Below are 10,615 nucleotides of genomic sequence, written 5' to 3'. Positions count from 1 at the left end.
CGGTTAAATTAAATGTTGATGTATTTTGCAATAAGACGGACACAATTTCCATGGGATCGCCCATGGTACGATTGTTCGTGCATTAGTTTAATTTTTAAAAATATTTTTTTATATAAATCGCCTATAGGATAGACCCAGTAAAGCATGGCCATTCTCGTCACTGTCTGAATAGCTACTCAAGTCAATTCGAAGTGAACGCGGTAAGAAAATAAGTATAGCCAATGAAATGGCTTACAACGGGTGATGCATTGTGTTGTTTTAGGACTGTGTGGCATAATAATCCCTATGTTCTTGCGTTGTTACCATTACAGTGCAGACAGACTGAAATGTGAACTTACAAGCCCTCTTTGTGTGTGTTGTAGCATTTCCTCTTACCACATCAAAATACTGAGCGTCACAGTATTGGTTCGCGTTTTCAAGCTGACCATTTTTTTATATCTCACTTAAACATTTCGACATAAACACTCACATCGGTAGTCAGAACAGACGTGTTACAGTATTGAGGGGCATGTTATCTTTTCTTTTTCAAACTAATAAATTTGGGGTTTGTATGAAGTAAAGAACCGAAAGTACAGTGAAACTCAAGGATGATGACCCAATCTGTCTGTCTATTGATGCGTGTATTTACTTAAGAAGAAATATGACCTCTAAAACACAAAGAGATACGGCAAACATGATTAGATTAAACACAACGATGTTCTCCTTCACGCCCGTGTAATTTAGAGTTTCAATCGTCTTTGAAGACAAACTTGGTCACCTTTTGTAGGGCTTGAAATAATAAAAAAAAACTGAAAAATCTTAAGCACTTTGCTATAGATAATTTCATCAACAGACTAAACAACATAAATACCGTTACAACAATAGAAAGCCTTAAATCTTCTATCAAAAAGAAATGCATGAAAAAAATTAAAGATTAACGATAACTAACCAATGAAACCGAATTTAACAAAGGCAATGACATGTGAAGAAATGCCTCTCACTTTGGAAAGGTAGGCGAATGTACTCTGTCATGCACCGTCAACTTGAAAAAAATTATAAACAGAGAGAAACCTGAATTCAAAATTCATTTGTTTCTTTAACTTCAAAATTATTTCGTTTCTTTTTTCTTTTTTTTTTTGGAACAAATCTAAGCACTAATATAGAGTGGAAAAGGGAAAATGCACATACAAGCTTTGATATTTCTGAAAAAGGAGGGGATATTCCTAACGTTCATAACCACCTATATATGCTTGGACTTGTCTGTGACTTATCCACAAAACAAGATGTACATATTTCTGGTCAAGCTGTAAGTGTGTGCGTGTTTTTGAAAATGGTAAAAATGGGATATACAATTTTCTCGTGATACTTATAAAGTGAAGAGTCTGTGCAAGTGTCAAAAGCCAAAGTCATATAAGTTTTGTATTTTGTACGGCTTGTAAAGATTTCTACTTTAGAAAATGTGAAGTATCACAAGTTATTATCACAAACAGAAGTGGAACATAGGGGCTTGCAAGAAAGAAAATAACCCAGACAGTTGGTGTCATCAAGAGTGCTAGAGACGGTACCCGAACTTGCTTGCCTGCTTACTTGAATTAAAGTGATTTTCGCTCTAATGGAGCATGTATCACTGGTTTAATAACGCACCGCGTGATTTTTAATTACTCCTGGGGAAGGAAAGAGAGCCTCATCCCCCAGGCTTTTATGTACTCACAGACTATTTTTAAATTTAGCCACTCAGGTGTAGGACTAACTAGTCCTTAACAACCTGACTGAAAGGCTTTAAACATGAGTGGGAATTGTCTCACCACACACTCATTTTTCTGTCCGAGCGTGGTAAAGGAGGAAAAAGGTGCTCAGCAAGACAGCCATGGATGTTAAGTACTCACCAAAACGCTAGCCCGTACTTATTTCAAATCAAGTCCCGTTTTTGCTAATGGACAATAAAAAGTACCAATAATGTGTTAACCACCTGTGCAATTAGTTCAAATCTAACGAGTCTGTTAAATTTCCTACTTCCTAACATATCTGTCTAATATTAGTAGTTAGTGTACATAAAAATAGCCATACTGATCTTATTTTAAATTATTATGTCTAAGCGACATATACCAGTTTGGTCACTGTTAGGTTTAAAAAGTTAAGTTTGTTGTGGTGTTCCAATGGGTCAAGTTTGTTTCGAGAATAGTTTAGTCAAGGAGGGATACCAAGCCAAATATGGTTCCCTATTTAATAAAAAGCAATCTTTTGGAGCCCTAAAAAAAGTATGTTTTTTCTGTTAGAAGGTAACACGTCTCTCTTTTGCTTTCACGTTCTTTCCCGCACTCCTAGTCTCATGATTCTTGATATCAGGAAATGCGTAGCCATGATGGGCGGTAATGTAAGCAGCGGTTTCTACCAGTTGACTGAGGGGGAATCCAGTGTAGGCTTGTCTGTAGAATTGGGGAAGAACTCTGACCCCTAATCCCCATTGAGAAGGTCTTGGTTTAAAGGTGTCTAGAGATTTGTAGGCAACGTATTGTATGGCTGTAATAAACTGCCCTGCTATGTTGACGTCATACAATGCTTGATCTAGCCCCATTTCGGTGTACTTCTCAACGAGGGTCAGCGTCCCCCTCCTCCTCAACCGCCTCAATTTCCTCTTCTGGTTCTGATACTAATTCTTCAGTTGAGGTAGATAGTTTCAAATCCACTGCTATGGTGTCTGTCGCTGTTATTGTTGTTGTAGTTGTTCTTTCAGCTGAGATTGCCTGTAGTATCGGAGTGAGAAAAGAACGTAGTGCCTCCGATAATTACATTTGAGTTTGCCATACCGTTTGTGTAACATAATTGGACCTTTGTTTTGCCACCACTCTTTCCGGGACGGGTTGTTTATTAGGTATAGTCGGCTGTTGTTCTTTTAGGTGTGTGCGTTTTGTTTTCTTTTGTTGGTGATAATATGGATAATGTAAGTTCGGGTACAACGAAATTTAAAGAATTAGGTCCAGAACTCGGTGTGGAGGAAAGAAATATACGCAACAGCAGCGGAAGCAAGAAATGCAGACCTAGCCAGTTAGCACTCCACCCACCTCGAGAACACAAATAACAGCTAGTCAACAGCCGACTATACCTAACAAACAACCCGTCCCGGAAAGAGTGGTGGCAAAACAAAGGTCCAATTATGTTACACAAACGGTATGGCAAACTCAAATGTAATTATCGGAGGCACTACGTTCTTTTCTCACTCCGATACTACAGGCAATCTCAGCTGAAAGAACAACTACAACAACAATAACAGCGACAGACACCATAGCAGTGGATTTGAAACTATCTACCTCAACTGAAGAATTAGTATCAGAACCAGAAGAGGAAATTGAGGCGGTTGAGGAGGAGGGGGACGCTGACCCTCGTTGAGAAGTACACCGAAATGGGGCTAGATCAAGCATTGTATGACGTCAACATAGCAGGGCAGTTTATTACAGCCATACAATACGTTGCCTACAAATCTCTAGACACCTTTAAACCAAGACCTTCTCAATGGGGATTAGGGGTCAGAGTTCTTCCCCAATTCTACAGACAAGCCTACACTGGATACCCCCTCAGTCAACTGGTAGAAACCGCTGCTTACATTACCGCCCATCATGGCTACGCATTTCCTGATATCAAGAATCATGAGACTAGGAGTGCGGGAAAGAACGTGAAAGCAAAAGAGAGACGTGTTACCTTCTAACAGAAAAAACATACTTTTTTTAGGGCTCCAAAAGATCGCTTTTTATTAAATAGGGAACCATATTTGGCTTGGTATCCCTCCTTGACTAAACTATTCTCGAAACAAACTTGACCCATTGGAACACCACAACAAACTTAACTTTTTAAACCTAACAGTGACCAAACTGGTATATGTCGCTTAGACATAATAATTTAAAATAAGATCAGTATGGCTATTTTTATGTACACTAACTACTAATATTAGACAGATATGTTAGGAAGTAGGAAATTTAACAGACTCGTTAGATTTGAACTAATTGCACAGGTGGTTAACACATTATTGTACTTTTTATTGTCCATTAGCAAAAACGGGACTTGATTTGAAATAAGTACGGGCTAGCGTTTTGGTGAGTACTTAACATCCATGGCTGTCTTGCTGAGCACCTTTTTCCTCCTTTACCACGCTCGGACAGAAAAATGAGTGTGTGGTGAGACAATTCCCACTCATGTTTAAAGCCTTTCAGTCAGGTTGTTAAGGACTAGTTAGTCCTACACCTGAGTGGCTAAATTTAAAAATAGTCTGTGAGTACATAAAAGCCTGGGGGATGAGGCTCTCTTTCCTTCCCCAGGAGTAATTAAAAATCACGCGGTGCGTTATTAAACCAGTGATACATGCTCCATTAGAGCGAAAATCACTTTAATTCAAGTAAGCAGGCAAGCAAGTTCGGGTACCGTCTCTAGCACTCTTGATGACACCAACTGTCTGGGTTATTTTCTTTCTTGCAAGCCCCTATGTTCCACTTCTGTTTGTGATAATAACTTGTGATACTTCACATTTTCTAAAGTAGAAATCTTTACAAGCCGTACAAAATACAAAACTTATATGACTTTGGCTTTTGACACTTGCACAGACTCTTCACTTTATAAGTGTCACGAGAAAATTGTATATCCAATTTTTACCATTTTCAAAAACACGCACACACTTGCAGCTTGACCAGAAATATGTACATCTTGTTTTGTGGATAAGTCACAGACAAGTCCAAGCATATATAGGTGGTTATGAACGTTAGGAATATCCCCTCCTTTTTCAGAAATATCAAAGCTTGTATGTGCATTTTCCCTTTTCCACTCTATATTAGTGCTTAGATTTGTTCCAAAAAAAAAAAAAGAAAAAAGAAACGAAATAATTTTGAAGAAAAAGAAACAAATGAATTTTGAATTCAGGTTTCTCTCTGTTTATAATTTTTTTTCAAGTTGACGGTGCATGACAGAGTACATTCGCCTACCTTTCCAAAGTGAGAGGCATTTCTTCACATGTCATTGCCTTTGTTAAATTCGGTTTCATTGGTTAGTTATCGTTAATCTTTAATTTTTTTCATGCATTTCTTTTTGATAGAAGATTTAAGGCTTTCTATTGTTGTAACGGTATTTATGTTGTTTACTCTGTTGATGAAATTATCTATAGCAAAGTGCTTAAGATTTTTCAGTTTTTTTTTATTATTTCAAGCCCTACAAAAGGTGACCAAGTTTGTCTTCAAAGACGATTGAAACTCTAAATTACACGGGCGTGAAGGAAAACATCGTTGTGTTTACTCTAATCATGCTTGCCGTATCTCTTTGTGTTTTAGAGGTCATATTTCTTCTTAAGTAAATACACGCATCAATAGACAGACAGATTGGGTCATCATCCTTGAGTTTCACTGTACTTTCGGTTCTTTACTTCATACAAACCCCAAATTTATTAGTTTGAAAAAGAAAAGATAACATGCCCCTCAATACTGTAACACGTCTGTTCTGACTACCGATGTGAGTGTTTATGTCGAAATGTTTAAGTGAGATATAAGAAAAGGTCAGCTTGAAAACGCGAACCAATACTGTGACGCTCAGTATTTTGATGTGGTAAGAGGAAATGCTACAACACACACAAAGAGGGCTTGTAAGTTCACATTTCAGTCTGTCTGCACTGTAATGGTAACAACGCAAGAACATAGGGATTATTATGCCACACAGTCCTAGAACAAAACAATGCATCACCCGTTGTGAGCCATTTCATTGGCTATACTTATTTTCTTACCGCGTTCGCTTCGAATTGACTTGAGTAGCTATTCAGACAGTGACGAGAATGGCCATGCTTTACTGGGTCTATCCTATAGGCGATTTATATAAAAAAATATTTTTAAAAATTAAACTAATGCACGAACAATCGTACCATGGGCGATCCCATGGAAATTGTGTCCGTCTTATTGCAAAATACATCAACATTTAATTTAACCGTGCAGATCGCTAGAACAAACCTCTGATAATATACATTTTGAAAAGTGTTGTGTGACACGGATCGCCATTGTCGCTTGGTGTCTGCTTTCTTGTTCGAAAAGAGATCGTTTCTTCTTGACTATAAAAATTTAATTTGACTAAGTTTTACGCACTACTTGAACTCACACATTTACGTTGTAGGTGTAAGCCGTCGTTCTCAGTTTTCTGGAAGTTCGTTTTTGCGTTTCTCAGATGTGATACTATTTTTTATGGACCGAAGGAAATTTCTTTTGGCGTGAATCAGGACTCGTGGTTTTGTGGCATAATTGGAGAGCATTGATTAAAGCTCAGTTATGTCGTCTTCGAAATCGCTGACACGGATTTGAACTAAAACTTCAGTTTTTGTGTGAGGCGATACGGTACATCATTGTTTTTTACTTCCTCAATGAAATCGTTTCATCTTATTGCAAAATTACATTTGACTAGGTTTCATACGCAGCAGGTCCATGTGTATAAGGAGAGTGTCTTAGCGTCAGAGTATTCATTCCGCTCTCAAACGATCAAGAAGATGGAAGAGTCAGCACAGATCGACCTGCTGGTCAAATATTTGCTAAAAGTCATACGAAAGCATAATTCACATGCGAAAGTGGCAACAAAACTTACTCTTTTGGTCGTTGATTTGATGAGAGTCATACGAAAGTGTGTAAGTGCTAATGAAGTTTGCTATCTGCAAAGGTAAATGGGTATCTGTCTCCAGAATACCTGCTTCGTCTACGAAAGAGAGACAAAAGTCAAGATACCTAATATCGTTGTCAGGAGAAAGAACACTGGAATTCAGAGTGCCCTACGAGAAAAGAGAAGAAACAAAAACAAGACGAAACAGAGAAGAGGGATTCAGAAGAAGAAGAAATTGAAGATGATGAAGAACTTGTGCCAGTAAAAACATGGAAATGGAAAAATTGACAATGTGAGCCGATGCGTCGGCCCTGATGTGAAATTTCATACTACCTTCTAAAAGAGAATAGACCAGAAAGAAAACGTAAGTGTCTCTTGGTCTTGACATTGTATAATAAGGATGGCGTGTTTTGTTTTTACTCACACTTTATGAAATTGTGCTCTTTCACCTCTCTCTATCCCTCTGGATCATGTTTTAGTTAGAATTGAAATGGAAGGATGTTTTCCTTCACGCACGCTCTTTGGGCATGCAAGTCGGTAAACAATAGTCAGTCTATTCATCCATCATTTTGTGTCTTGATGTTTCCTAAATCACACACTGATGCCATAAAATAACGGGTTAAATGGGTTTTGTAGTGTTCCGAGTGGGGGTGGGGTGTAGGTGTTTGGCAGAGTTGGTCATTGCAGGAGAGGGCTTAGGTACTTTCAAAAAACTTTTTCTTCTTCACTCTGTGTTGATAGTATATTTGGGGTTTGTATGCGTTCGCGTACGTTTGTGTGGATAGTTTGTTTGGGGTTTGTATTATCTCCCTTCTGTGTTGATAGTATATTTGGGGTTTGTGTGCGTTCGCGTACGTTTGTGTGGATAGTTTATTTGGGGTTTGTATTATCTCCCTTCTGTGTTGATAGTGTATTTGGGGTTTGTATGCGTTCGCGTACGTTTGTGTGGATAGTTTATTTGGGGTTTGTATTATCTCCCTTCTGTGTTGATAGTATATTTGGGGTTTGTTTTTTCCTCTTCCCTCTGTGTGTGTGTGTGTGTGTGTGTGTGTGTGTGAGTATGTCTGCGCCCGTACGTTGTGTGTTTGTCTGTGTGTGTGTGTGTGTGAGTATGTCTGCGCGCGTACGTTGTTTGTGTGTGTGTTTGTGTGTTTGTGTGTGTGTTCGCGTACGTTGTGTAGATGGTATATTTGGTTGTTTTTTTCTTCTTCCTCCCGAGTGTGGATAGCATTTTTGGGGTTTGTATGCGTTAGCGACGTTGTGTGGATAGTATATTTGGGGTTTGTATGCGTTCGCGTGCGTTTGTGTGGATAGTTTGTTTGGGGTTTGTATTATCTCCCTTCTGTGTTGATAGTATATTTTGGGTTTGTATGCGTTCGCGTACGTTTGTGTGGATAGTTTATTTGGGGTTTGTATTATCTCCCTTCTGTGTTGATAGTATATTTGGGGTTTGTTTTTTCCTCTTCCCTCTGTGTGTGTGTGTGTGTGTGTGTGTGTGTGTGTGTGTGTCTGAGTATATCTGCGCGCGTACGTTATGTGTTTGTGTGTGTGTGTGTGAGTATGTCTGCGCGCGTACGTTGTGTGTGTGTGTGTGTGTGTGTGTCTGCGCGCGTACGTTGTGTGTGTGTGTGTGTGTTTGTGTGTTTGTGTGTGTGTGTCTATTGGTCTCTGTTTGTCCGTATAAAAGTCCCTTTATCCCTATCAAATACACTCTACCTACCTACCTGCAGTAGCGTGTATTCAGGTCAGCCACTTGCAACACTGTTGACATTTATCCCCTAATGTTCAGTACAGTGACGTCACTGACGCTGGAAATTTCGAGACTATAAATATGGACTTGGGGATTTCCACAGGTTGTAGCTATACATATATACTAGAGTTCATAAACAGGAACGTCACTCAAACTGAGGCTATAAAAAGATAGTGGGATTTTCCAAAGGAATAACCCACAAGTTGTAGTATAAATAGATAGTGAGATTTCATAGGAATTTTAGCTGATTATAGCTATAAATAGATACATTGGTGTTTATCCTTGATCGTCACACAAGTTGATATTGTAAGTAGTTTTATCCATTTTATTCTAAACCATTGTAACCTAATTTTCGGGGATATGTTTATTTTCCTTTAAATTCTGGGACAATTTCGTCATTTTAGCGTTACTTTTATTCACATCCATTTTGTCGTTGAGCATTTCCTTGATTATAGCTATTTATAGCATCATTACAATTATGCAAATTTTTGAACACCCCAGCAAGATTTCAGGTCTTGGTAATGCTTTATATATAAATCTCACGCTTGTACTAGTGCATGTATGTCTCTGTCTCTGTTGTGTTTGACCCTCTACCATCATTGTCCCTAGACAATCCCACCATGTTCAATTCCCCTTGACGCTATACAGACCCACCATGTTCAATTTCCATATGGTAAATTCCCCTAGTCCCTAGACAGACCCACACTCTATTCCCATGTTCAATTCCCCTTGTCGCTAGAGTGGCCCAGGGTTTTTTCTCCATGTTCAATTTCCCTTGAGGCTAGAGTGGCCCAGGGTTTTTTCTCCATGTTCAATTTCCCTTGAGGCTAGAGTGGGCCATGAGTTTTTCTCCATGTTCAATTTCCCTTGAGGCTATAGTGGCCCAGGGTTTATCTCCATGATAAATTTCCATTGAGGCTAGAGTGGCCCAGGGGGGTTCTGTAATGCTTATTCCCATTGAGACTATAGTGGCCCCCTATACTACTCACGGGTCTTCACACCAAAGTCAGCAGTATGTACAGTTTGCTCGAATGATTTGATGACTAAGCAACAGTTTCCTTCCCCTCAGGACGTTTAATTCTTTCTAAACTCTAAACCTGCCAAGATTAAAAACGTCATTCTCAACAAAAATCTTGAATATGTTGCAAAATTCAAATGGGGCGTGGTGGCGAAGGAAAATTAGGGGATAGTGTATACAGATAAATGAGACTTGAGTTTTCATTTAAACAAACCAACTGATTACTGAGCATTTCTTTACAATGCACGCCGTTTAGAGGAACTAGAACAACGGAAACGCGTCACTAATTATTAGGTGACGGATAGATGCATTAGTGAAATAATTACTTATTCCAGTCAGAATAAATAAAGCAAAATATGAGTCTTTCTCTTATGTTTACAGATTCAAATTTGAACGCGTCATTTTGGCACAGACCAAGAAACAAGTCTGAACTAAGCGTTCGAATTAACATTTCATCGTGTCATATTGGCACAGACCAAGAAACAAGACTGAACTGAGCGTTCGAATTAACATTTCATCGTGTCATATTGGCACAGACCAAGAAACAAGACTGAACTGAGCGTTCGAATTAACAAAGCTACGAGGGAATAGTGTAGACCTGGAAGAGTACCGTATTAGAAGGAAAGCTTGAGGAAATTTTGTAATTTTATATACAAAATAAATTTCAAATTTTCTTCTTTCGAAATATAATTCACTTCACCATATGTTGGACACTGAACCACTAAGATATATAAAATAAACTATTCAGACTGACAAAGGAAACATTAAGTTATATGTTCTAGCTGTACTGTTTTATATGTCAATTCAAGCACTGATCAGCCACTAGATCGACCGCTTCGGTGGCCGAGTAGTTAGAACGTCCGCCTCGGATGCGGGAGGTCGTGGGATCAATCCCCGGCCAAGTCATACCAAAGACATAAAAATGGTACTAACAGCTGCCTCGCTTGGCGCTCAGCATTAAGAGGTTAGTGTTAGGACTGGTCGGCATGGTGTCAGGACAATGTGACTGGGTGGGACATGATGCTACATGTCTGCGGCATGATGCCGCTGTACTGGACGTAACGATAAACTGTCACACTGCAGACCACGTATCAATATGACTGAATCTTTTTTATAAAGCTAGGTTAAAAGTCTAAAATCACACACACACACACACACACACACACGATCAAACTATGGATTGGCAACGGTGTTCGTTGTTACAATATATAATGGCATGTTATGTATATTTAATACGTTTATTAGTACATGATTTAGGC

Source organism: Sinohyriopsis cumingii, chromosome 5 (assembly GCF_028554795.1).
Source record: "Sinohyriopsis cumingii isolate HCF-2022 chromosome 5, ASM2855479v2, whole genome shotgun sequence".
NCBI classification, from domain to species: domain Eukaryota; kingdom Metazoa; phylum Mollusca; class Bivalvia; order Unionida; family Unionidae; genus Sinohyriopsis; species Sinohyriopsis cumingii.
Note: the sequence above shows the minus strand (reverse complement) of the source record.